A 24598-nucleotide genomic window follows, 5' to 3' on the forward strand; every position below is an offset into this window, starting at 1 on the left:
TTGTGTGAGGGTGGATTTTGGTGGATCCTCAACACAGATCTGTTTGTCTGTATTTGAGCCGGAAATACACAGTTTCTGCCGTCTTGGCAGAATATTTGTGACTTATAATGCTCTGAGGAACACCTGGCATTGTGCTTGTGCAAAGCCTCGAATATCATGTCCTCATAAAAACATAGCTAAATGGCATCTCTTCCAGACACAGAGAGACATCTTCAAATCAACTGTACCACTATCATCAGGCACCCCATCACAGATGACTCAGGAGAGTTCTTCCTTTGAGGACAATGCCGCAGAATTCAACTTGTCCCAGAGCTGAAAGGCTGGCTGAACAGTCAAGTTGTTGAACAGTTCTTTGCAAACATGAGGAAAAGCAATTACTTTTTAAGTAATATGAGTCCATCCACACATGTGTTTTTGATGAGAAATATAACTCATCATTATAACACTGTCACCAACAAGAAACTTCTGGAGAGGCAGCTACGACATGGTCGACTTGGAAAGATCAATATCTCATTGTCAGCACTGGGTCAAGCTGTTGTAGGTAAGTATATGCATTGTCTTATGACCAGAACGCTACCACACAAATACAAATCTTTTTTACACACACACAAATTCTTTTTACACATACAAAACTGATTTACAAGTACAAAATATTTATGACCACATTTTGACCCCTTGGATTTGTTCCTATCTGTGTGTGTATATTCTTTTCTTTGTGTACCTAGCCCCAAAGGTGTGCAATAAACCCAGAGAAACCACAGAAACAGTGTTGAACCCAGCACCTTCAATGTCTGGTGACACTGGTAAAATTTCTTATTTTGAATAGTGATTGTCATATATAGGTGAAATAATAATCTTGCATTCATTATCTTGTTGTAGTTGAGGGCTCATAAACGAATTTGTTACATGCTGTTTCAAATGAATTTCCTTCTATAAATAGTGCTCATTTTTCTTGCATTTGTATGCATTTAATATGCATTCTATGTAGTGTTTTGTCTGAAACCTGTTAAAAGCCCTATAGGACCTCAGGAAAGAGTTGACAACAAGAAAGCCAATACAGGGAGTGCAGAATTATTAGGCAAATGAGTATTTTGTCCACATCATCCTCTTCATGCATGTTGTCTTACTCCAAGCTGTATAGGCTCGAAAGCCTACTACCAATTAAGCATATTAGGTGATGTGCATCTCTGTAATGAGAAGGGGTGTGGTCTAATGACATCAACACCCTATATCAGCTGTGCATAATTATTAGGCAACGTCCTTTCCTTTGGCAAAATGGGTCAAAAGAAGGACTTGACAGGCTCAGAAAAGTCAAAAATAGTGAGATATCTTGCAGAGGGATGCAGCAGTCTCAAAATTGCAAAGCTTCTGAAGCGTGATCATCGAACAATCAAGCGTTTCATTCAAAATAGTCAACAGGGTCGCAAGAAGCGTGTGGAAAAACCAAGGCGCAACATAACTGCCCATGAACTGAGAAAAGTCAAGCGTGCAGCTGCCAAGATGCCACTTGCCACCAGTTTGGCCATATTTCAGAGCTGCAACATCACTGGAGTGCCCAAAAGCGCAAGGTGTGCAATACTCAGAGACATGGCCAAGGTAAGAAAGGCTGAAAGACGACCACCACTGAACAAGACACACAAGCTGAAACGTCAAGACTGGGCCAAGAAATATCTCAAGACTGATTTTTCTAAGGTTTTATGGACTGATGAAATGAGAGTGAGTCTTGATGGGCCAGATGGATGGGCCCGTGGCTGGATTGGTAAAGGGCAGAGAGCTCCAGTCCGACTCAGACGCCAGTGTTACAGGTACCGGGTGGCAGCACCTGTAGACAGCTATATATGTGTCCTGTAAACAGGAAAGAAATGATCAGACAGAGAGACGTGGCTTGCCGTTTCCTGAATACTCCGCCATTATGAGAAAACAGCGCGGAACATGCGCTTCAGGCTGCTAACAACAGGCCAAACCATGGTCTCACACTGCCACCTATTGGTATAAAAATGAAGCGTCCGCTACAAACATCCCAGGGTAGTTACCAAGTTTCCTGTTACAATTACTGTAGTTATTTAGGGCATTTCCAAATGGAAATATCACTTACATTGAAAGTGAAATTACTTAAATTAATTCACATAAATGTGATCACACATTAGTGGGTATCACACACTCCCTGACAAAAACAAAATGGCTCCCAACATTCACAAAATCATGACATTTTTAACTTTTGCTTCTCAAATTCTTATTAACTCTAATCAGTCCAAGAACTAGTTATGAAACAAGCAGTGGGGGTGGTGTGTATGCAGATGGGTTCAGTGATGCGTGATACTGGTATGGTGAGTATGGTATTGGGGTGCAGTACATTGGTGACTGTGACATACACACGGGCGGCACAATTGCCAATGGTGGGTATGGAAATACAGTGTATGATGGTATGGTTGTGGCAGGTAACTGTGGTGCTGTGCGTTCCCCAACTAGATTAACTGCCGCATGTGACTGCACTGAGGGTTTACCCAGTGATTCATAAGTCAGAAACTGTCGTGGCTTCCTGTGACGGGTAGCTCTTCTAATGTCCGTACAAGTATGTCCCGGTGGTTGAACCTGTACGTTAGACTGCAAATGAGTTTCACACTCCTCACCAGACCCTCTGGATTCAGATAGGTTGTCACTACCCACTTCCATTTCTTCCATCTCCTCTCTCAGAGAACATGGCAGGTGTGAGCATTCTCTCCCAGTTTCCTCTTCGAATTGTTCAATGCTGACGGATGGTGAATGCTCAGGCATAGTCAGTATGTCTTCCATCGTCTGCACAGGTGAATGTCCATTTTTTGTGTTTGTTGTCACTCTAATAGGTTCTTTGGTCTGGTATGACTGAGATGCAGGGTGTTGCTCATGGTCCAGGTTCTTTCTCACAGTCCTTTCAACAGGTGCTCTTAGCCAGTACCCCAAGCAATCACTCTCAGAACCGCTGTCAGAGATATCCCACATGTCTGTTTGTCTTTGTGCATCTGCCGATCTTTCCATCCTTCGTCTGTTGCGTGTTGTCTTTCCAATTGCAGGCTTTGCCAGGGGGGGAGTGACTTGAACAGGTAAGTCATTTACAAGTAACAGTAGATTGCGATGCAATGTTCGGGTTCTTTTTGGGTCTCCAGCTTCAGGATGGACTACGTAAACTGGGCTATCTGCTAGCTGCTCTTTTACTATATAAATAGTCCTCTCCCAATATGATCTCAACTTGCCAGGTCCTCCCTGCTCACTGAGGTTTCTGACCAGAACTCTGTCTCCTGGCTGAAGCATGACTCCTTTTGCCTTTTTATCATATGTTATTTTGCCTCTTGCACTAGACTTCTTGCTATTTTCACTAGCAATCCGATAAGCTTCCGACATTCGTTCGGCCCATTTCTTGGCATATCCTGTAGGTGAGTATGTTTCATTTTCCCCCTTCAATCCAAACAGCAGATCGACTGGTAGATGCGGGTGTCGTCCATAGAGGAGATAGAATGGTGAGTAGCCGGTGGACTCATGTCGAGTACAGTTGTACGCATGTACAAGATGTGGGAGGTGGTCTTTCCACTGTACTTTTTCCTTTTCTGTTAATGTTCTCAACATTTGGAGTATTGTCCTGTTGAGACGTTCTGAAGGGTTACTTTGAGGATGGTAAGGTGATGTTCTGGAATGTCCGACACCAGATAATTTCTGTAGTGTCCTGAACAGTTCATTCTCAAATTCACGACCCTGGTCGTGATGTAGTTTGGATGGGTATCCAAATCTGGGTATGAAATCCTGGAAAATCCGTTCAGCAGCTGTTTTCCCACTCTTGTTCCTTGTGGGGTATGCTTGAGCAAATCTAGTGAAATGGTCAATTACCACGAGAATATACTCATACCCTCCACGGCTGGCTTCCAAATGCAAAAAGTCAATACACACCAGTTCTAAAGGGTAGTCCGATCTTATACTACCCATGGGAGCCCTGACGTGTGTTACTGGTTTCTTGGACATGATACAGGGACACTTCTGGGTCACATAGGCTTCAATGTCCTTAGCCATAAAGGGCCAATAGAATCTGTCCCTTGCGAGATGTAGCACTCGGTCTGTCCCAACATGACCCATCGTGTCATGTAAATGTCTTAATGCTAAAGTCCTGTACTTGGCAGGAAGCACTAATTGTCTTCTGTCACTGGTACATCTATACAAGAGGTCATTTTCAAGATGTAACTTACCCCACTCATGGAGGAGTTTATGGGCAGTTCCTCTTACCATCTTGCGTATTTCATCTGTCAGTTTTGCTCCATCTAGTTTCAGCTTGAGGATTTGGCCAATGGCTGGATCCTCTCTTTGAGCTTTAACCAGATCATCATGGCTGATGCTCAGCGAGTTGATATGAGGCTGCTGATGGGGGTCCAGAGAAGAGATATTGAGCATGGCTACTGTTGGGGGAAAACTCTGTAAAAGACCCAGGAGAAATAAAGACACAATGAGACAAGATCACTTTTTATGCTTTAACGTGCACACGGGTAAGCTGTTCAGAACAACTCACACCGTGTACAGAGGCTTGGCACTTTTTATAGGAAAGACAGTGAGAACAGGATAAGAAAATACAAAACAGATAAAATAAACAACTCCATATGTGGCGCTAGTCTCGTCAGCAGAGAGCTGGGAGAAAGCTGTGAGAGATAAAACAATCTAAAACAATATGTCCCAAAACAGTATGTCTTTGCTGAGAAAGTCTAAAAGGATAATTCTAAACTAATCTAACCATAGACGAAGGGCATCCAAACAATGCTTTGTACATTTAAAAGAAGGTAAAGAAACAATCATTTTTCCTGTAACAGCTACCCAAGCAACATCTTTCTGTCTGGCCACCTGGCTTCCATCCCAGACTGCCTGCACTGCCTCATCTGGAAATCCCTCTGTGCAAGCAGTTTCATATTTCTCTATATCCAAGGGGAGACGCGAAAGAGTGTCTGCGTCTACATTTGACTTTCCTGGCCTGTATCTGATGTCGAACCGGAAATCCGAGAGCTCTCCAACCCACCTATGTCCCACTGCGTTTAACTTTGCGGTACTCATTACATAGGTTAGGGGGTTGTTATCTGTATAAACTGTGAAGTGTGGGGCATAGTACAGGTAGTCACGGAATTTTTCACATACAGCCCATTTCAACGCAAGGAACTCTAATTTTCCACTATGCAGGTGGTAGTTGCGTTCTGCTTGTGTCAGAGTCCTAGATCCATAGCCAATTACTCTCAATTTCCCATGTTGACGCTGATACAGGACAGCTCCTAAGCCCTGGTCAGATGCATCTGTATGCAATGTGAAAGGCAGGCTAAAATCGGGATATGTCAGAACAGGGGGGTTGGTGAGGAGGGTCGCCAACTGTTCTAACGCTCTCTGGTGTTTCAGGGTCCACTCAACGTGCTCTCGAGAGGACAGCTGTGGGTGTTTGCTGTTTCTCACAGATTTCGGACACTGAGTTTTGCCTGGCTTGGTCTGAAGGAGTTCATAGATTGGTTTAGCTATTCGGGAAAAATCCTGGATATACGAGCGGTAGTAGCTTAGAAAGCCTGCCAGCTTCCTCACATCACCAACTGTTTGAGGTGTCTTAGATGTCAGGGTTTTGACAGCCTCCAGGTCTGCCGGGTCTATTTTGACTCCTTCAGCAGACACAAGCCGACCCACATATCGGACTTCTTGTTTGAAGAGGTCACATTTCTCCGGCCTCAATTTTACTCCATGTTCTTGGAGTGCCTGGAGAACCTTGCGGAGGGTCTCAACTAGAGATGGCACGATACCACTTTTTTATGTCCGATACCGATATCATAAATTTGGATATCTGCCGATACCGATATGAATCCGATATAGTGTTTTTTAATCAACAAAACTGTTTTTTTTAAATATCTTGCTGCATTTTGTATAAGTTCATACTCAAGTTTAAAACAACAACTACACTAAAGCTATTCTGTTATACCTGTATGCAAAAAAAAATATTTCATAGTTCAGCAATACTGATCAATCTAATAAACTTAAACCTACACCATCCTCCCTATTCTGGTATTTTAAAGAGTACTTAGCAGAAATATTAAGCAACCTAACTAATAGGGTTCCAACTCCCAGCAACAACAAAAATAAATAAATAAAAAATAGGGAACCACCCCTCATGCTCCACCTCATGATGCTTAATCGACGTAATCAACCTTACTTTGATGCAGTGTGAAATAAAATGCACAGAAATCAATTATTTTTCAAGAAATATTAAATAGATTCAACATCTTTCTTCAACAAAATTGCAGACTGCACAGATGGTACCTTCCCAAAGGAAAAAGTACTATAGCTTACTAGGGTATATATATATTAGACTTAATAGTCACTATATACAGTAATTGACTTCTATTCCTTTTACATCAAATTAAAACTTTGGGTGTCAGATAATTATTTATTAAAAGCTAGACATTTTAAATGAGAATAAGAAAGAAAAGTATGTCTTTGTGCCCCTTTTCCCTGTTAATGCCCTATCGGCCCCCCTGGCTAAACTTTGCTAGATCCGCCCCTGCACAGTTACCAGCGTCAGCTACGTAGAAAAAGATCCTGGTGTAGAAAGTAATATTAAATACATTCTAACAACAGCTTATCAAGCTTAAACGTGCTGCTGTTGTTCAGCCGCTGGTTTCCTCTTTCTGGTGCAAAGTGGGCCAAAAACAAACCAGAGAGACGGACTCACGACAGAAAAGCCGATCAGCTGATCATTAAGCAGTTTCATGATTAAAGTAGCAGCAAGAAGAGGCAGTCGCTTGTTAAGCTTAACGCGGGAATGCTTTACAAACATTCAGAGATGGACTTACACACTTGCTGTACTTCTCTCGGGGATAACTTTGTCGGAGGTTGCTAGCTAAGCTCCAAATGCTATCCAGACCACCGACAGGTCCCGCATGCCACAGCCGCTCTATCACATGAGACATACTGCTCCGACGTGCTAACGTTCTGAGGTGAGTTACGGCGTGTTGCAAGTTTTGTGAGGTGCTTTCGTGATATTTAATGGATCGGATTACATTTTTTATTTTTCTCCGATATCCGATCCAGTAATTTAGGTCAGTATCGGACCGATACGGATACGTAATATCGGATCGGTCCATCTCTAGTCTCAACATGGTCGTCAAATGTTTTTGCATAGCAAAGTACATCGTCGAGGTATGGGACGCAACATTCATCTCTAAGAGAGCCAAGCATCTCTTCCATGCGCCGCTGAAAAGCAGCTGGGGCATTTGTGAGACCAAATGGGATGCGAACCCATTCATAAAGACCCCATGGTGTTACGAAGGCAGTGAGGTGGCGAGAGCCCTCAGCTACAAAGCCCTGGTGGTAAGCTTTTCCTTGGTCTAAGATGCTAAACCACGAGTACCCACCCAGAGTATCAATCAGATCCTGTATCCTGGGCAGTGGGTGTCGATCGGGAACAGTCTTTTTGTTCAGAAGGCGATAGTCTATGCATAAGCGTAAACTGCCATCTTTCTTTCTGACACAGACGACTGGGGCGGCGTACGGGGACTGAGACTTTACTATCCAGCCTTTTACCAAAAGTTCTTGTATGTACTCTTTAACCTCTTTAAAAAGTGGCTTAGGGATGGATGAGTAGGTTTTCCACAGGAAGGCCACCGCGCAGTTGGCTGCATGAAGAAAACAATACGTCAGGGAAACGGGAGCCGGTCCCTGTCACGGGACAAACCGTGTCCCACGCTCCGTCCCAATCTGACCTATGTAGTACTAGTGAGACTGTTGCTGTAAGTTTGGCAAAATGTGACGCTGACACCAAACATAATGTAGTGCCAACCCAGAGACAGAATAACCAAGAAAATAAATCTGCTATACTTCTTGGCAGTTCAACCAACAGTAAAAGTGAAAAATTAGCCAAACTAATTGGAAAAAAAGCTCTCACCCAGTGCCATCTAAATGGTTTAGCAGTTAGTGCTTTGTTGGACACGGGAGCTCAAGTGAGCATGATTGAAAGAGAGTGATAAATAAATATCTACCAGATACACCTGTAAGGTCACTTGATGAAGTCATTGATACTGAAGAAGAGTTAAAAGTCCGTGCTGTGAATGGTGACACTCTCCCATTTGATGGCTGGGTGCCAATCACAGTTAATTTGAGAGGGAATGAAGACCCTAATTTGTCAATAACTGTGCCTTTTCTTGTAAGCAGTTTTGTTTTGGAGAGACCGCTGCTGGGTTTCAATGTGATGGAGGAACTTGTGCAGGAACAACCAGGACGGTTCATGCCAACTCTCGTCACCCTGCTTTGCAATGCCATGTCAATACCAACAAAAAAGGCAGAGCTCCTGGTAAACCTCATCAAGGCTGATGAAGCCCCTGCACAATGTGGACGTCTGCGGACTGGCAGGTATGACACCCTCATTCCAGCGGGTCAGGTGATTTGGGTTAAGTGTCCAGTCTCACCTGCCATGAACCTGTCCGAATCTGTTTTCCTCTTTGAGCCTGATGTGGGCATGTACTGCTTAATTTTCTTAGAGAGCTCTTCGTAACTGAAGAGTATTTTTTGCAGTTCTATATCACGTTGGGAAACAGCAGTAGAGCTGGTATTCTGGGTCACACTGTCAGTTACTTCTGTACCACTATTATGACCATCTTCTAAAAACATTGCATTAGTTGGACTCACTTCAACACTGACATCATGAGGCTGAGCATTTGGACATAGATCACATGAATCATTACCAGTGGCAGCCTGTATCTGCAAATCAGAAACATGACCCTGGGTAACAGCATCAACAACATCTTTCAGTGACAATAAGTGTGACATGCCCTGATCTTCTGACTCTAATAAAGCCTTACTGCACATGAAACCACTGATGTACTCGAAGCAACTGTCTTCATCCCCTGACTTAAGGCAAGACTGATCCACTCCTGGCACTGGACCCAGAGATTTGGCAATCTGGAACAGTTCATCAGCAGAGAGGGCGAGAAGGTCTTTCTTGATGGCCCACACCAAGCTCCTCCTCTCACCTTCCGCTATGGTTGCTTCCCTATCCCTTGCAGTGGGTCACACAATGTCAGCTTTCGTACAGTTTTTGCCTTGATGGGCGATGGTCCGAGCACCAAGCAGCACCAAGCAGTCCTTATTTGTCTTTTTCCTTACTTCTTGTCCATTGTGCTAGTTGTGACACATGGCCAATGCATTTCCTGCACAATTAGTAGCATCTATTCTCCATCAGGCAGCAGCAGGAGGTGTCGGTAACAACCAGCAGACTGGAGTTGTTGGTGTTTTCTTGCCACTCTTGGCCCAAAGTACCGGTATTACTGGATCAGCTCCCAGCCTCAAAGGCAGGACTGATCCCGGACGAGCCCCCAGAAAACTGTTACAGGTACCGGGTGGCAGCACCTGTAGACAGCTATATATGTGTCCTGTAAACAGGAAAGAAATGATCAGACAGAGAGACTTGGCTTGCCGTTTCCTGAATACTCCGCCATTATGAGAAAACAGCGCGGACCATGCGCTTCAGGCTGCTAACAACAGGCCAAACCATGGTCTCACACTGCCACCTATTGGTATAAAAATGAAGCGTCCGCTACAAACATCCCAGGGTAGTTACCAAGTTTCCTGTTACAATTACTGTAGTTATTTAGGGCATTTCCAAATGGAAATATCACTTACATTGAAAGTGAAATTACTTAAATTAATTCACATAAATGTGATCACACATTAGTGGGTATCACACCAGCAAGGTGGAGGTGGAGTACTGGTTTGGGCTGGTATCATCAAAGATGAGCTTGTGGGGCCTTTTCGGGTTGAGGATGGAGTCAAGCTCAACTCCCAGTCCTACTGCCAGTTTCTGGAAGACACCATCTTCAAGCAGTGGTACAGGAAGAAGTCTGCATCCTTCAAGAAAAACATGATTTTCATGCAGGACAATGCTCCATCACACGCGTCCAAGTACTCCACAGCGTGGCTGGCAAGAAAGGGTATAAAAGAAGAAAAACTAATGACATGGCCACCTTGTTCACCTGATCTGAACCCCATTGAGAACCTGTGGTCCATCATCAAATGTGAGATTTACAAGGAGGGAAAACAGTACACCTCTCTGAACAGTGTCTGGGAGGCTGTGGTTGCTGCTGCACGCAATGTTGATGGTGAACAGATCAAAACACTGACAGAATCCATGGATGGCAGGCTTTTGAGTGTCCTTGCAAAGAAAGGTGGCTATATTGGTCGCTGATTTGTTTATGTTTTGTTTTTGAATGTCAGAAATGTGTATTTGTGAATGTGGAAATGTTATATTGGTTTCACTGGTAAAAATAAATAATTGAAATGGGTATATATTTGTTTTTTGTTAAGTTGCCTAATAATTATGCACAGTAATAGTCACCTGCACACACAGATATCCCCCTAAAATAGCTAAAACTAAAAACAAACTAAAAACTACTTCCAAAAACATTCAGCTTTGATATTAATGAGTTTTTTGGGTTCATTGAGAACATGGTTGTTGTTCAATAATAAAATTAGTCCTCAAAAATACAACTTGCCTAATAATTCTGCACTCCCTATAGAAGGTCAACAGATGCAACTTTTCCTGACGTGTGTGGACCACCGTGCGAAGCTCTGACAAAGCCTGAGAACATTTTGGCCAGCCGTTCATCATGGTGTATGTTGTAGCTTGTAGCTTGTATGTTAAAGTTTTCAGATGTCGCAAAGTGCAACTTTTAGTGCTTATCTGATTTTGTCATCCACAGTCTATGACAACTCTGTTTTTTTAGCTCAACTATGTTCTGGACATCAGCAGACCCAAAGATGAGCTGATTGTTGAAACGTCTTCTGGATGCCTCACGCGGTCAGGACCCAGTCGCCATCCTATATGGACCCGGACCTATAGTTAACAAAATATTAAATTATATTTAATTTTGACCGGCGATTCAATTTTAAGCGGTAACGTTACATTGTATTAGACCAGGGAACATACAAACCAATGGTGTGCGAGTTAAGCCACCCACGTGACACTACTTAGCCAATCACATCTGCGCATTCAAGGCGATCGCAACGCTGAGTGCAGACACAGACAGACAGAGGAAAGAGACGGTGAGAGGCGAATGACAAGCGAGACGATTAACGATACAGTGAGACAAGATGTGAGTGGGAGTCACAAGAGGTAAAACAACCATGGCGCTTTCAAAAAAGAGAAAAGTAGACATTGAAAATAGAACTTTCAAGACTGAATGGACCGACAGGTATGTAATAACGACAGGAGAGGTCTCAGTGTCTCACTCCAACTTTATTAACTGACTCTCAGAACTTCACATATAGTAAGCGCCAAAATCTCCACCCCAACACTTCCCTTCAACTTGGGTGTGAGTGGAGCCACCTGGTGGTCCGCCACACATACCCCCCCCCCCCCCCCCCTGAACACACAGTTAGGTCTCTATTCAGTCCAGGACCCTGGGTCTAAGCAAACGACCCAAACGACTGAACCTGGGAGGGAGAGAACAGGCAGAGGAAGGTCCATCCTGTGAACGAGGCTGGTGAAGGCGAGCAGGAAAGGCAGGAGGAGGCTCAAACGCCGGTGGTCCGGGGGTAGTCCTGGGGGGAAAACCAGAGTCTGTCAACCCCATCGAAGGAGGACGGCCACGGCGAGGGGCCTGGGCCGGCACTACATTACTGTCCGGAAGAACATGTGCAGGTTTAAGTCTGTCAACACACACAGTCTCCCTTCGACCCCCAAAATCCAAAACAAAATGTTTCTGGCCCGGTTCAATAACCCTGAATGGGCCGTCATACAGCGGCCGCAGCATTGTCCTGTGGGCATCGTGCCTGACAAAAACAAACTTAGCAGTCTCTAAAGTCTTTGGAACAAAGGTGTCAGGCACGCAATGGCGCACCGGACCAGGAACCCGAAGCGAGTGCAAACGCGGGTTGAGAGATAGCACCGATGGATCGAAGCAGGGAGGAGGATTTTCGGGCAAGAATTCTCCAGGCATGCGGAGGGGCTGACCAAACACTAGCTCAGCTGGGGAAGCTCCTTAACCGCAGAGCGCAGCCCAAGCAAAACCCACGGGAGGCGGTCAACCCAATTGCCATCCTTTAAGGAGGTGTGAAAAGCAGCCTTAAGCGACCGGTGTAACCGTTCACACATCCCATTAGCTTGCGGGTTGTATGCGGTTGTGCGGTGGACTTTAGCCCCCAGTCCATCAGCCATGGCCAACCAAAGCTCGGAAATGAACTGGGGGCCTCTGTCTGACGCAATGTCCGCGGGTGGGCCAAAACACGAGACCCAGGTTGACAAAAACACCTTGGCCACCACTTCTGCGGTAGTGGACGCCAGGGGGACCGCCTCCGGCCACCTGGTGGTCCGGTCAACAACAGTCAAAAGGTGCGTAAAACCTTGTGACTGCGGCAGAGGACCCACCAGATCAACATACACATGATCGAAACGTTTGCCGGGTATGAAGAACGGCTCCAGGGGTGCCTTGGTGTGTTTATGAACCTTCGCGCGCTGGCAGGGAATGCACGCCGACGCCCATTCCTTAACAGATTTGCAAAGGCCTGGCCAAACAAATTTAGAGCTGACCAGTTTAACAGAGGCCCGGACCCCTGGATGAGAGAGAGCATGTACCGAGTCAAAAACTTGACGACGCCAGGAAGCGGGAACCACTGGGCGAAGGCGGCCGGTGGAAACGTCACAGACGAGGAGGGGACCACCGTCCTGCATGGTTCTGTCCTCTAGTATGAGGCCCGTCTGGGTGGATTTAAGCGCGAGGATGTCACCGCTCTGATCGGCAGCCATGGCGGAGTAGTCTATGCCGAGAAAGACGGGAGAAACCAGCGCACGGGACAAACAGTCAGCCACATGATTGGGTTTACCAGCCACGTGCCGAATGTCCGTGGTAAACTCAGAAATGGCTGCCAACTGGCGCTGCTGGCGTGCACTCCATGGATCAGAAACCTTGGACATGGCAAACGTCAAGGGTTTCTGGTCCACGTATGCGGTAAAGTGACGATCCTCGAGAAAAAAACGGAAATGACGAGTCGCCAGGTGGAGCGCCAGTAGCTCCCTGTCAAAAACGCTGTAATTGCGTTCGCTGTCACGTAGCGTACGGCTGAAAAAGGCGAGCGGTTGCCAGACACCCAAGATTCGCTGTTCCAGCACCGCACCCACCGCTATGTCCGACGCATCGGTGGTCAACGCAATCGGCGCTGAGGGGGATGGGTGGGCCAGAAGGGCAGCATCAGCTAACGCTGACTTAGCATCAGAAAACGCTTGGATTCTTTCCGGAAACCAGTCAACGGAGTCATTAGCTTTCTTACCTTTTAACGCGCCATAAAGGGGCTTCAGCAGATGTGCCGCTCTGGGGAGAAAACGGTTGTAAAAATTCACCATCCCCAAAAATTCCTGCAGTGCCTTAACATTCGTGGGATGCGGAAATTCCGAAACAGCTTGGACGTTGTCAGGCAACGGAACCGCGCCCTCGGCGGAAACACGGTGCCCAAGGAAATCGAGAACGGGCAACCCAAACTGGCATTTAGACGGATTAATAATCAGTCCATGCTCCGCCAAACGCTGAAAAACCTGACGCAGATGGAACATGTGCTGCTCCTTCGAGCTGCTGGCCACCAGTATATCATCAAGATATACAAAAACAAAGGGCAGCCCGCGCAAGACCGAGTCCATCAACCGCTGGAAGGTTTGGGTGGCACCTTTCAGGCCAAACGGCATGCGCAGAAACTCGAAAAGGCCGAAAGGTGTAATTACGGCGGTTTTGGGGACATCCTCCCCGCGCCCGGGAACCTGGTGATATCCCCGTACCAAATCGATCTTCGAAAAAACCGAGGTCCCCGCAAGATGGGCGGAAAAATCTTGGATGTGGGGAATGGGATAACGATCGTTCTCTGTGACATTATTAAGACGGCGGAAATCCCCACAAGGTCGCCACCGACCATCAGATTTAGGCACCATGTGTAACGGAGAAGCCCAGGCACTGTTCGAATGCTGCACGATGCCCAGGCGCTCCATGGTGGCAAATTCTTCCCGAGCGACAGCCAGTTTGGCAGGGTTGAGGCGGCGCGCGCGCGCGCGCGCGAACACCAGGGGCCCTACTGTAGTTATGTAATGCTCCACCCATGCTTCGTCACCGTGCTCGAGAAAGTGGGGACAGTGAGTGAGGGAAACTCAGAAAGCAAACACTGAAAAACGTCACCCAAATCTACTGAGTTAGCATGTACCACGGGCTGAGCACCCTGAGTCAAACAGGTAATGAGGAAAATAACACAGCATCAATTAAACATCTGTTAGCAACATCAACCAGCAGTCCGTGAGCACAAAGAAAATCAGCGCCTATTATAGCAGCAACAACAAAGTTCCACTGAAAGTCACGGTCATGAAAGCAAACAGTCACCAACCTTTCACCGAAAGGTTTTGATGGGAGAGCCATTATCCGCTGTTAGCAATGGCCCGCAGCCCTCAGCTAGCCTGTCCGAGCCAGCCGGGGGAAGAAGGCTCTTCTGTGAGCCGGAGTCCACCAGGAAACGCCTCCCCGAGCATGAGCCCTCTAAGAAAAGCAGCCTTTCCTTGCCAGCGGTCGCGGCTGCTACAGAGCGCTGACATGCCCGTTTCCCTGGGTCTGGAAACTGCAAGGCGGGAGACAGCGCCGTGCCTTCGCTCCAAAACGCTGGTGATAAAAACAAAGCCCTTTTCCGCGGTGCCGCTGTGCAGCGATTCCGGCCACCGTGGACGACTCGTCCACGGTGGCCGGAATGCTCCCGGAATGCTCCGGAATGCTCCCTCCGACTCGGAGGGCCCCTGGGGCATCGGTGAGGGGGCGGGGGAAAACGCTGGTGAGTTCTGAACAATCGCCTGGACGCCGAAAGTCCTGGTAGCCAGGAGGATGCGATCCGCCTCTTCCGCAAGGGAGCGGTAATCCTTCGTGGCCAATAGCGGGGAGTTGGCAAGGCCAGCGCGCATTGGAGCCGGCAGCTGTCGGAGAAAGAGGTGGGTGAAGAGAAATCCTCCGTCATCCGCGCCCAGCAAGGACAGCATGCTCTCCATGAGCTCGAGAGCGGTGCCGTCGCCCAGGCCCGTGAGGGAAAGGAGTTTCTCGGCCCGCTCAGCATCAGAGAGGGAGTAACGCCGCAGCAGCAGCGCCTTGAGGGCGGCATACTTGCCTTGGGCTGGGGAGTCCCGGACGAGAGTCATCACGCGGCGGGTTGACAGCGGGTCAAGTGAGGCCACCACATGGTGGTATTTAGTATCGTCGGCTGAAACTCCACGAAGAGCAAACTGAGCTTCTACGTGCACGAACCATGAAGGAGGATCGTGAAGCCAAAAATCCGGCAATTTAAGCGCCACAGCAAACGCAGCCATCGGCGGAGGTGAAAGTCCGGCGGTCCGATGCTTCCAGGCCGGAGCTGGCTTCGTCGTCGAGCCTTAGCATGTTCGCTACAGGGGTCACCAATGTGGAGGTATGTAATAACGACAGGAGAGGTCTCAGTGTCTCACTCCAACTTTATTAACTGACTCTCAGAACTTCACATATAGTAAGTGCCAAAATCTCCACCCCAACACTTCCCTTCAACTTGGGTGTGAGTGGAGCCACCTGGTGGTCCGCCACAATATGTTCATTCTTCCGGCCGCAAGCAGCAAACCAGTGTGTCTCATATGTTCAGAAACCGTGGCACTGATTAAAAGTGGCAATGTCAAACGCCACTATGAGACAAAGCACAAAGCTTTTGAACAATTATACCCACCCCAGTCTGAACTCAGGTCCCAGAAAATTAGCAGTCTCAGAGCCCAATATGATCAATCCACAAGGATCTTAACCAGTTCTTTCACCGCCCAACAACATGCTCATGAATGTTCCCTCAGAGTTGCTTGGATTTTAGGTCAACACAAAAAGCCCTTTGCAGATGCAGGTGTTGTCAAAGAGTGCATGAGTGCAGTAGCAGAAACATTACTTGAGGGTAAACAAAAAGAAGAGCTTTGTGACAAAATAAAGCAACTACCTATGTCAGCATCAACAGCCCGGCGGCGGGGTCTGTATATTCTCGATTACCGCTGTCGAGAAATAAAACAAACTTTTAAAAATCTGCTCCGGGTCGGGAGGGGCGGTATAACACACTTGGATTACTCCGTCACATCCTGTTATTCAAAAAATGGCGGATAATGCAACATATTGTTTACCTTCGGTTTTAAAACTTATTTCTCCGCAGTTCTCCCGGTATGCGGAGACGAAAATAACGTCGTCTTCTTGTTCTTCTTTTCCCCGCGGCGGCAGTGGAGGTTCTGCGGGTAGTATGGCGTCTAATTCGGCACGGAAAACGGCCGGATTTATGCTGCTACTCTCCGCACTATCGATAGCTTCTGTAAGTATCAGATTTTTTGATAAAACAAGTCTATCTAAACTTATTTAAAAAAATGATATATACTTATTTAATCGTACCGTAGTCCACTTGCGTGAAATCATTGATGTAGAAATCTAAAAGAAAGTAATCAAATTATTGACATCTCTGTTGATATATAATTTAAAGTCGTAAAGAAAAAAAAAAACAAAACAACTTACCGGGGTGAGGTACGAACAGATCTGGCGAGATGGCCCTGGCGCTCTGATCGGCGGCGTTGTTTGAACGGGATGCTGACATAATATTCACGGATTCTTCCTCGCGATTGGTAGAACTTTCATAGTAGGGGCCGAGCAGATATCGGCTCTTTTGACTCCCCTCCCGTTTCTTCTCTCATTTTATCCTCGTCTAGCGAGGCATCTGTTTTTTCGCATCTTTCTCTTGACAATATTGTCAGTTAGAGAGGGTTTTTTTTTTTTTTCCTCATCCTTCGGGTCTCTCTCTCTCTCTGTGTGTGTGTGTGTGTGTGTGTGTGTGTGTGTGTGTGTGCAGTCGGGAGAGTTGAGGTATCCAATTTCCTTTTTTTGAATACCTTCTTGTGAGGGCTGTCTGTTTTCCGCATTCTGCAACGGTAAAATACGACTTAGAGGCGGATATTTGTTTTACCTTATGGGCAACAGTTGTTCTTGTTCGCCTCCTGTTGACAAAACTCGCCTCATGGTTTAAACTTGACTCTGAGAAAAAAAACTCTTTCCCACAGAGGGGGTGCTTTAATAAACTTATTCGAATATGAGCTTTTTTCCACTAAGGCTTATTTTAGGGGAGGAGATGTACGAAATTATTTACCGGGTTACAAGCAATGATAATATCGGCTGTTGACTCCTCAGTGTCATCATTTTCTGTCTATTGAGAAAACCCATTGTAAAAGTAGCTAAAAGTAATGAAGAAAAAAACTCTACCAAGGAGCAGGCTGCGCAAAACCTACCTCATATAGATGTTTTAATAATAATAATAATATTTTTTTTGGGGGGCGCAATATAGGTTATAAGCATTGAGAAAAAACTGATATCTGCTGTCTCATTCCTCCTTGACCCGCGGGGTGTGTGTGTGTGTGTGTGTGTGTGTGTGTGTGTGTGTAACAAGATCGCCTGTCACGGCAATTATGGTTTGTTTTTCAGTCACTTGTAAAAGGGACTATCAAAAGGAAAAGTAGTATTCACTAAGGGATATTTATTCATTTTTACACATACGAGGTAGGCAGCCTGTAGGTTACAAACGGATAGAAAGTTCTTCTTTTCATCACAAGCTATGGTGTATCTTAAAGGTTTTTTACTGCGTCTGTATTATAGGAAAATAAAATACTATTGAAAGAAACGGTTCTCTACAGGCAATAAGAAGTCACTCTTTTTTCCCATTACACGCGCCGGTGCAGCTTAAGAAAGTAAAATTACATCCGCTATTGTAAAAAAAAAAAAAAAAAAAAAAAAAAATACAGAGAAAATTGACAAAATATTGAAACAGAATTCAAACTATGAGTTTGTGGAAAACTAACTGCCGCTCTGTCTCTCTATACAGCACAGAATCAGCTGCTGCATCACCGCTCTGCTTTTATTCCGCTCCCATGCTGCAGACCCTCCCTCCCTCTAAAAACTTTTTTCTTTTTTTTCCAACAACAGGTTTCCCCTCCCTTCTCCGGATGCCGGGGGTTTCCCACCCCTCCCTTCTCCGGATGCAATTCGTCACGCTTATTACACACTTCCGGGGGGAGGTCAAAAGGTCATGATTAGGGCCATCAATCAAATCGATTAAATTTTGTCACATACTGTAGGGAGTATCTCTCTGGCAATTTATAATCAAACAGTTTAAGCTTTCCCCATGGTGTCTTGAAGACCATATTGTTTAAAAGTCTGCAACTGTGTGCTAGCTTTATGATAAGAATTATCAGCCTATATTGATGGTTACAAATTATTGTGTGGGTGTGCATGTGCAATCTTTTATATAAAAAAAAACAAACAAAATTTGATATTTTGTAATGTAATATTGGACTGACTTGCTTTGAAATGCCAGGAATTACAAACTCAGATTTATTGATTAATTGAATGCAGAAAGTGAGAGACAGCATCTAGGTCTAAATCTTGTGCTGCAAATGATGACAATAAAAGTCTCAAATATAACAAAACCAAAGATTATAGATACTCAACAAATACAGACTTTTCCCATCACTTAAACCCAAACAGATCCTCAAAGTATAACTGATTGCATTCAATTTGCCTCCAAAACAACAACAACAACTAAGCTCAAACAACAAAAATGAGTAAATAAGATTTCCTATGCAAACTGGGCCTTTTTATCTTTAAAGGTAGAAAAGCTGGTCATCCAGTTTCATATTGGGCTCTTTGTGGATGCTCTGACCCACAAGGAAAGCCAACTTGTGGGCGTACTGGCAGGGAGCAGGCACTCTGATGATCCCCTAAAGCACAAAGAAAAACAATCAGGCATGACCAACACAATGCCAAAGTCAGTGACATTTACACAGTCGGGGAAAATTATTTGATCCTGCTGAATTTATACGTTTGCTCACTTACACAGAAATGAAGTCTAATTTTTAATGGCAGTTTTATTTTAACAAATATAGAAAAAAAAACATTATATCAGAGTTATGAATGGATTCACATGTCACTGAGTGAAAAAAGTATTTGATACACAAGTAAAACACAAGTGGGTACTTTGTGAAGGAACTCTTGGCCAGTACAGCCGTATAGTCTGTCACCAGGTTTGCACACATCTCTGGAGTGATTTTGGCCCGGTCCTTTTTACAGAAACTAAGTCCTTTAGGTTTCTCAGTTGCCACTTGGGAACTCAAAGCTTAAGCTCCCTCCACAGGTTTTCTATACAATTGAGGTCTGGAAACTGACTAGACCACTCAATGACCTTAATGTACTACTTCTTTGGCCGGTATGTTTTAGGTCATCATCATGCTGGAAGACTGATTTGGACTAGGGCTGCCACGATTAGTCGACTATCAAAATCGTCGACGACTAATTTAATAGTTGATGTGTCGTTTGAAGCTTTGTAAGATCCCAAAAGACGCAGGAATAAGTAGTAGTATTTAAGGGTGTAATAACGGACTGAAGCAGAAGATGGCAGCAGTGCATGTACAAGGATGCCAGCTGCCGTTAAACCTTGAAGAAGAGGAAGCCTTGTCCCAGAATTCGTAGCGCAGCCCTGCTCAGTTTCCAACAATGGCGGCAGCTAGTTAATTTTAATGTTACCCTTATTATTCTTTCTGGGTCACAAAATAAACGTTTAACATATTTTCAGGCGAGAATGTAGCTGTGTAAACTTCAAATATCTGCTCAGTTTATCCGTGTATTTCCGTGGTGCTGATGCTGCGCTGAGCAAAAACCTCCTGAAGCTTTTGAAGTGTGAAAAATCAGGGTGAAAAAATGCAGCAAAGACCTGACACAGGACCTGAGAGATGCATCTGGGCTTGCAGTTGATCCATATACTGCTTACTGAAGCCACATCAGAAATGGTGTCATTGTGAGGGTGGCTGTCAAAAAATTACTGTTAAGGAAGAGAAATTGGAAGAAAATGTTATGGTATGCCAAATGACACAATAACCAGACTGAAAATCCCTGTGAGCCCTGTTGCAACAGTGCTTATTGAGTCATAGTTTGACAGAGAATAAACAAAAACAGCCAACATCCACATAAAACTCTTGGATTACTTAAAGAATTGACCTGAAAGCTTGCCTGATACATAGATTTCTTGGAATATAAAGGTCATCTTACTGAATATTGATATACAAGATAAGGGGTATATAGTCTCAATGACACGGTCATCTTTGTATTGCATTATACTGAGTTGTTTCTCCTCATAAGCTGTTTCACAGATGAGCCATTAAAGGAAAAGCCACCACATATCTCTAAACGGCTCACACAACATAATCAGAGTGATATTCTTTTAACCAAATTAACCCGCAGTGTTATTTTTAGTGTCTTGTATTTGATCATTATTTCTGCAAGTTTTAGTTCACACTTACATCCTGTCAATGTTGTCTTTTTAAAACCTTTCTGAGACACACACAACAGTTTTAAAAAATTCTTTGGCAGTATAATAATCATAATGTAAAGGGGAAGTCTGATAAACATGTGTGCGTGCATGTTTGTATGTATTCCAGCAGGTTTGGCTGGATCCATTTCCAGTCGCAGCCATGTGCCCTTGTGCCCCAGGCTGTGCTCCGGCTCATCAGCCTACATTCTTGCTCTCAGGCTAGGCTTTGTAACATTGGGGACCAGCCGCATCCTACTTCTGAAAATGTCTGCCAGTGCCGGTGATTACCTGACAGTAAACACATGCACACAACTTTTATTTTTCACATCTGGATAAATAGATTTAAAAAACAGTGTTAATTTTTCTGGCGTGCATTACAGTGATGTGTTGGCAGCTTGCTCAGTACGTGTCTTCACATTTTGTTCTGTTTGCAGAAAACAAGTATGACTTCCTCCCAGCATCTGTAAATCTGCTTGCCGAGGCTCTTCTGGTCATGTCAGTCAGGGTCATAGTCCAAGGTAAACTTTGATAGCATACTGCTGTTCTCATTTGAAGTCATGCTGTTGTCTAAAAATTGTTTGCCTCATTCTGATGTCTTTTCAAAAAAAGGTTGCCATGGTTACACAGGCATGAGGCACATCGCCATTCTGAAGCTGGTTGGCACACAGTTGCCAGATATGGGCGGAGTCTTGGAGCTCTATCCTATCAATGGTAAGAATTTTTAATACAAAATAGTGAACAGATATATTTTCTGAAAGCTAAGGTCTCTACTTTTTTGGTATCTGAGTTCAGTGTGATAAGTTTAGAGGAAGAGGAAAATGTCGATGTGCTACATCTATTGTGAAATTCACTCTTTAATAGGTTGTTCCTAACCTGATCCTCTGGTCCATCCAGGGAGTGCTACCGTGGAGCGTGAAGGGCTCTCAGCTACCCTCGTGAAGGACATGAGAAACTACTTCCAAATCAGCCCAGAATACTTCTCCATGCTGCTGGTGGGGAAGGACGGCAATGTTAAGTGCTGGTACCCCTCACCCATGTGGTCCATGGCCATTATCTATGACCTGGTAGACTCTATGCAGCAGGGCCGTGCAGAGAGGTTTAAAGGGGCGGGTGCTCAAAGTTAAAAAGGGGCACATTGAACCAGGCTGAATAACAACAACACACATTCATCAAGAATCTAATATGGGAAGGGCAGGGCTGTGTTGATCTGAGACTGTAGACATTAAAAAGTCCAGAGGAGAGATGGTAGCTGATTAAACAAGTGTCATGAGATAATAACAAAATGCAAAGATTGGTGACAGCGCTTGGAACCATAAGGCAACAAAAAACTGTGAGAAATCATTTAGGCTCTGCCTGTGAATCACTCTTCCTTCTTCTTCCTTCCATCATTTCATATATCACTCTCCACTTGCTATGTGAGAACAAGGCACAACTTGCTATTGCAATAAACTATAATCTAATCATCCACACCTAACAACTCTTGCACTTAATCTATAATAAAATGATGACAGAAAAATGTTATAGCACTGCCTTTAGTAGCTTCACACAGCTCCTGCTGTTTCCTCCTCATGTCCTTCTTCAGAATACTGTATATACTATGGGCATCATGGTGCTGATCCAGAATCCTTACATTATTATTTATTACTAGAGTTACAATAATAAAGCAATGAGGAGGGGGAAGTAATAAATATGAAATAATGTCATTATGATGATTCCATTTGTTTCACTATCCACTCTGTGCAGGGCAAAGCTTATTACATGTTTAAACTGTAGAGATACAATAATTTTACTGCTGTAAAATCCAACTTTTGTCTTATTTAAAATATAAATCTAATATAATCTGCTTCTTAATGTATGTTCTTTAAAATACAGCGTGTGTTTTTAATATATTATAATTATAATAATGCATAATTATGTGGACATGCATATTAAATTGTTTTTTAGTGAAATATAATCCCTCCAGAAAGGCAGGAAAAGCCCGGAAACTTACTTTAAAACTAAATATGTTCCCTAAAACGGTGACAGAGCTACAGACCCATGACAGCCTTACACAGGTAGCCAGCAGCTGTGACCAGCACTACATGTGCAGTTAATAAAAGGACAGGTAATGTTTGTCGCGCTGTTGCACACACAGCACGCTCGTTTGTTTCAGTTCGTCAGTTGCAACAAGACAGCTTACCAACGTGTACGTAATAAATCAAAAATCAAATCAAATCAAATCACTTTTATTGTCACATCACATGTGCAGGTACACTGGTAAAGCACATGTGAGTGAAATTCTTGTGTGCGAGCTTCACAAGCAACAGAGTTGTGCAAAATACAATAATGTAAACAAGCAAAATACAAGAATGGCTACATCTGAAACTAATAAATATATGTACAATATATAATAGTATATGCATTTCGTATAATAGTATATGCATTTAAGCTAATAAGCTAATACTCCTGTGTGCTACACACTACAGTGCACGCTGTACACCTACTTACTGGTTGTGTCGCATCAGTCTGTGTCTCTGAGTTAACTTGTGTTTCTCCTACAGCTCCGGACCGCTAAAAATGCGCGTGCTCTTTGTGAGCTCGTTCCCGGCTCGTAACCAGCGCGTTCTGCCGTCAAGGGCGATCATTGGTTAAATGTGATCATGTGACTGATGCAAGCCAGATCCTTTTATTTAGCAAAACTGTGATTAATAGTTAAATATTATTGTTGAGGGGCACAGACAGGACTCCGCACACACACATTAAAAAAAATATATATATATATTTTTTTAAAAAGTTGCCTCAACAAAAGGGCACTTTGGGCACCCATCAGGAAAGGGGCGGGTGCTCAAGCCCCTCTAGCCCCCCCCTCTGCACGTGCCTGCTATGCAGCTCCGCAGACAGGAGATGGCCATCCAGCAGTGGCTTGGCATGCGCTGCCCTGAAGACTAATATGGTGGCTATGGTTACCATCAACGAACACGGTTATCAGGATGGCTATCACCAGGGGTATGGTGATAAAAGGTGCGTGCATTCCAATGATGCACACTGGCCTGCAGCTGGTCCTTGGTGCTACCTTCCTTTGGCCCAAAACCTTTGTGTGTCTTTCCCATCTCCCACCGGGCAGTTGGCACAGACGACTATTTTGTAGCACTTAGTGAAGGGAAGAAAAATGCTTTCACATATCCAGTTCTTTAACATTCCCTATATAGCATAGTACGCTGCTTTATACTTAGCAGCGTCAGATCTGGTTAGTCAGTAAATTTATGGATGAACCTGAAGGTTCAGAAATGGATTGCGTACTTTAGTTTTTGCCGGGTTTGTTTTTTTTTGTTTATTTCAACTTAAAACATTATTGCATCGTGTGTCATCTCTAACAGGCTTTTTTAGATCAGACTTACATAGTTTCAGCACACACGTTGATTTTGTAGATAATAGAACATTTTTATTGGACATCTGTTGCATTTGAAGTGCAGTTACCAATAATATTATTAAAAGCATCACATTATTTCTCTTTTGTAAAGTTTCTGTTGCTATACATTGTTTCTATTTATTCTTTGTTTCTATATGGCTATATGAAAATAAACATTTGTTTACTACCAGGTCCTTTAAATTATTTGTCTCACTTTCAGTGCCAATGCGCTGCAATAATCTTTTGAGCAACACCTCCCCCTAGTGGCAAAAGTGGAAAAATATTTCCAAGTATATTTTAGTGGTCATGTAATGATTGAAACAACCTGCCGTACTTGTAATATCTACAGTAGTTTTAGACCTTCTCAACTTACTGTCCCCTCAATGCAATCACATTTGCAAAAACACTTTGCGAGTAAGAAGGGCTTGAATCCACCTACCCATTTTCTTCCACTTATCCAATTAAGGGCATGGGGAGGCTGGAGCATCTCTCAGCTGCCATAGAGCAAGAGACAGAGTTTGTATTAAACATGGCCAAAGTGTATGTACAAGTGAGTCTTGTTCATTTAAAGCTTAGACATCAGACTGCGTTACAGTCTCTTTTCTCTTGGATCTGTATAATGTTAGTGGGTGTGGAACACTGTTATTCAGCAGGTGGGTAAACTATCTAAGAGTTGGCTTAAAGGAACTGATAGGGAGCTAAAACAGCTATCAAGCATGTGCAAAGTAATAGAAGAAAAACATGGAGTTAGAGCAGCTAGTACCCTTTAGGTCTTCCTCCAGAAAACCTCAGTATTTAAATAAATGCACAAATTTATGACAAGACATCAGC

At 44.3% G+C, this 24598-nt stretch overlaps 1 long non-coding RNA gene across 1 annotated transcript in view; it reads left to right on the top strand.

Annotated features, from left to right (window-relative positions):
• The first annotated feature begins 2169 nt into the window (after positions 1 to 2169).
• The window catches only part of LOC146662947 (uncharacterized), a 177909-nt gene continuing 155480 nt past the window's right edge, over positions 2170 to 24598 (top strand). The window contains exon 1 of the long non-coding RNA XR_014912975.1: positions 2170 to 2827. This is a non-coding gene — a long non-coding RNA (uncharacterized LOC146662947). The remainder of the gene's footprint in view (positions 2828 to 24598) is intronic.

Source organism: Rhamphochromis longiceps, linkage group LG8, assembly GCF_057381845.1.
Source record: "Rhamphochromis longiceps isolate RC_006_pf linkage group LG8, R_longiceps_female_GT1.1, whole genome shotgun sequence".
Lineage (NCBI taxonomy): Eukaryota > Metazoa > Chordata > Actinopteri > Cichliformes > Cichlidae > Rhamphochromis > Rhamphochromis longiceps.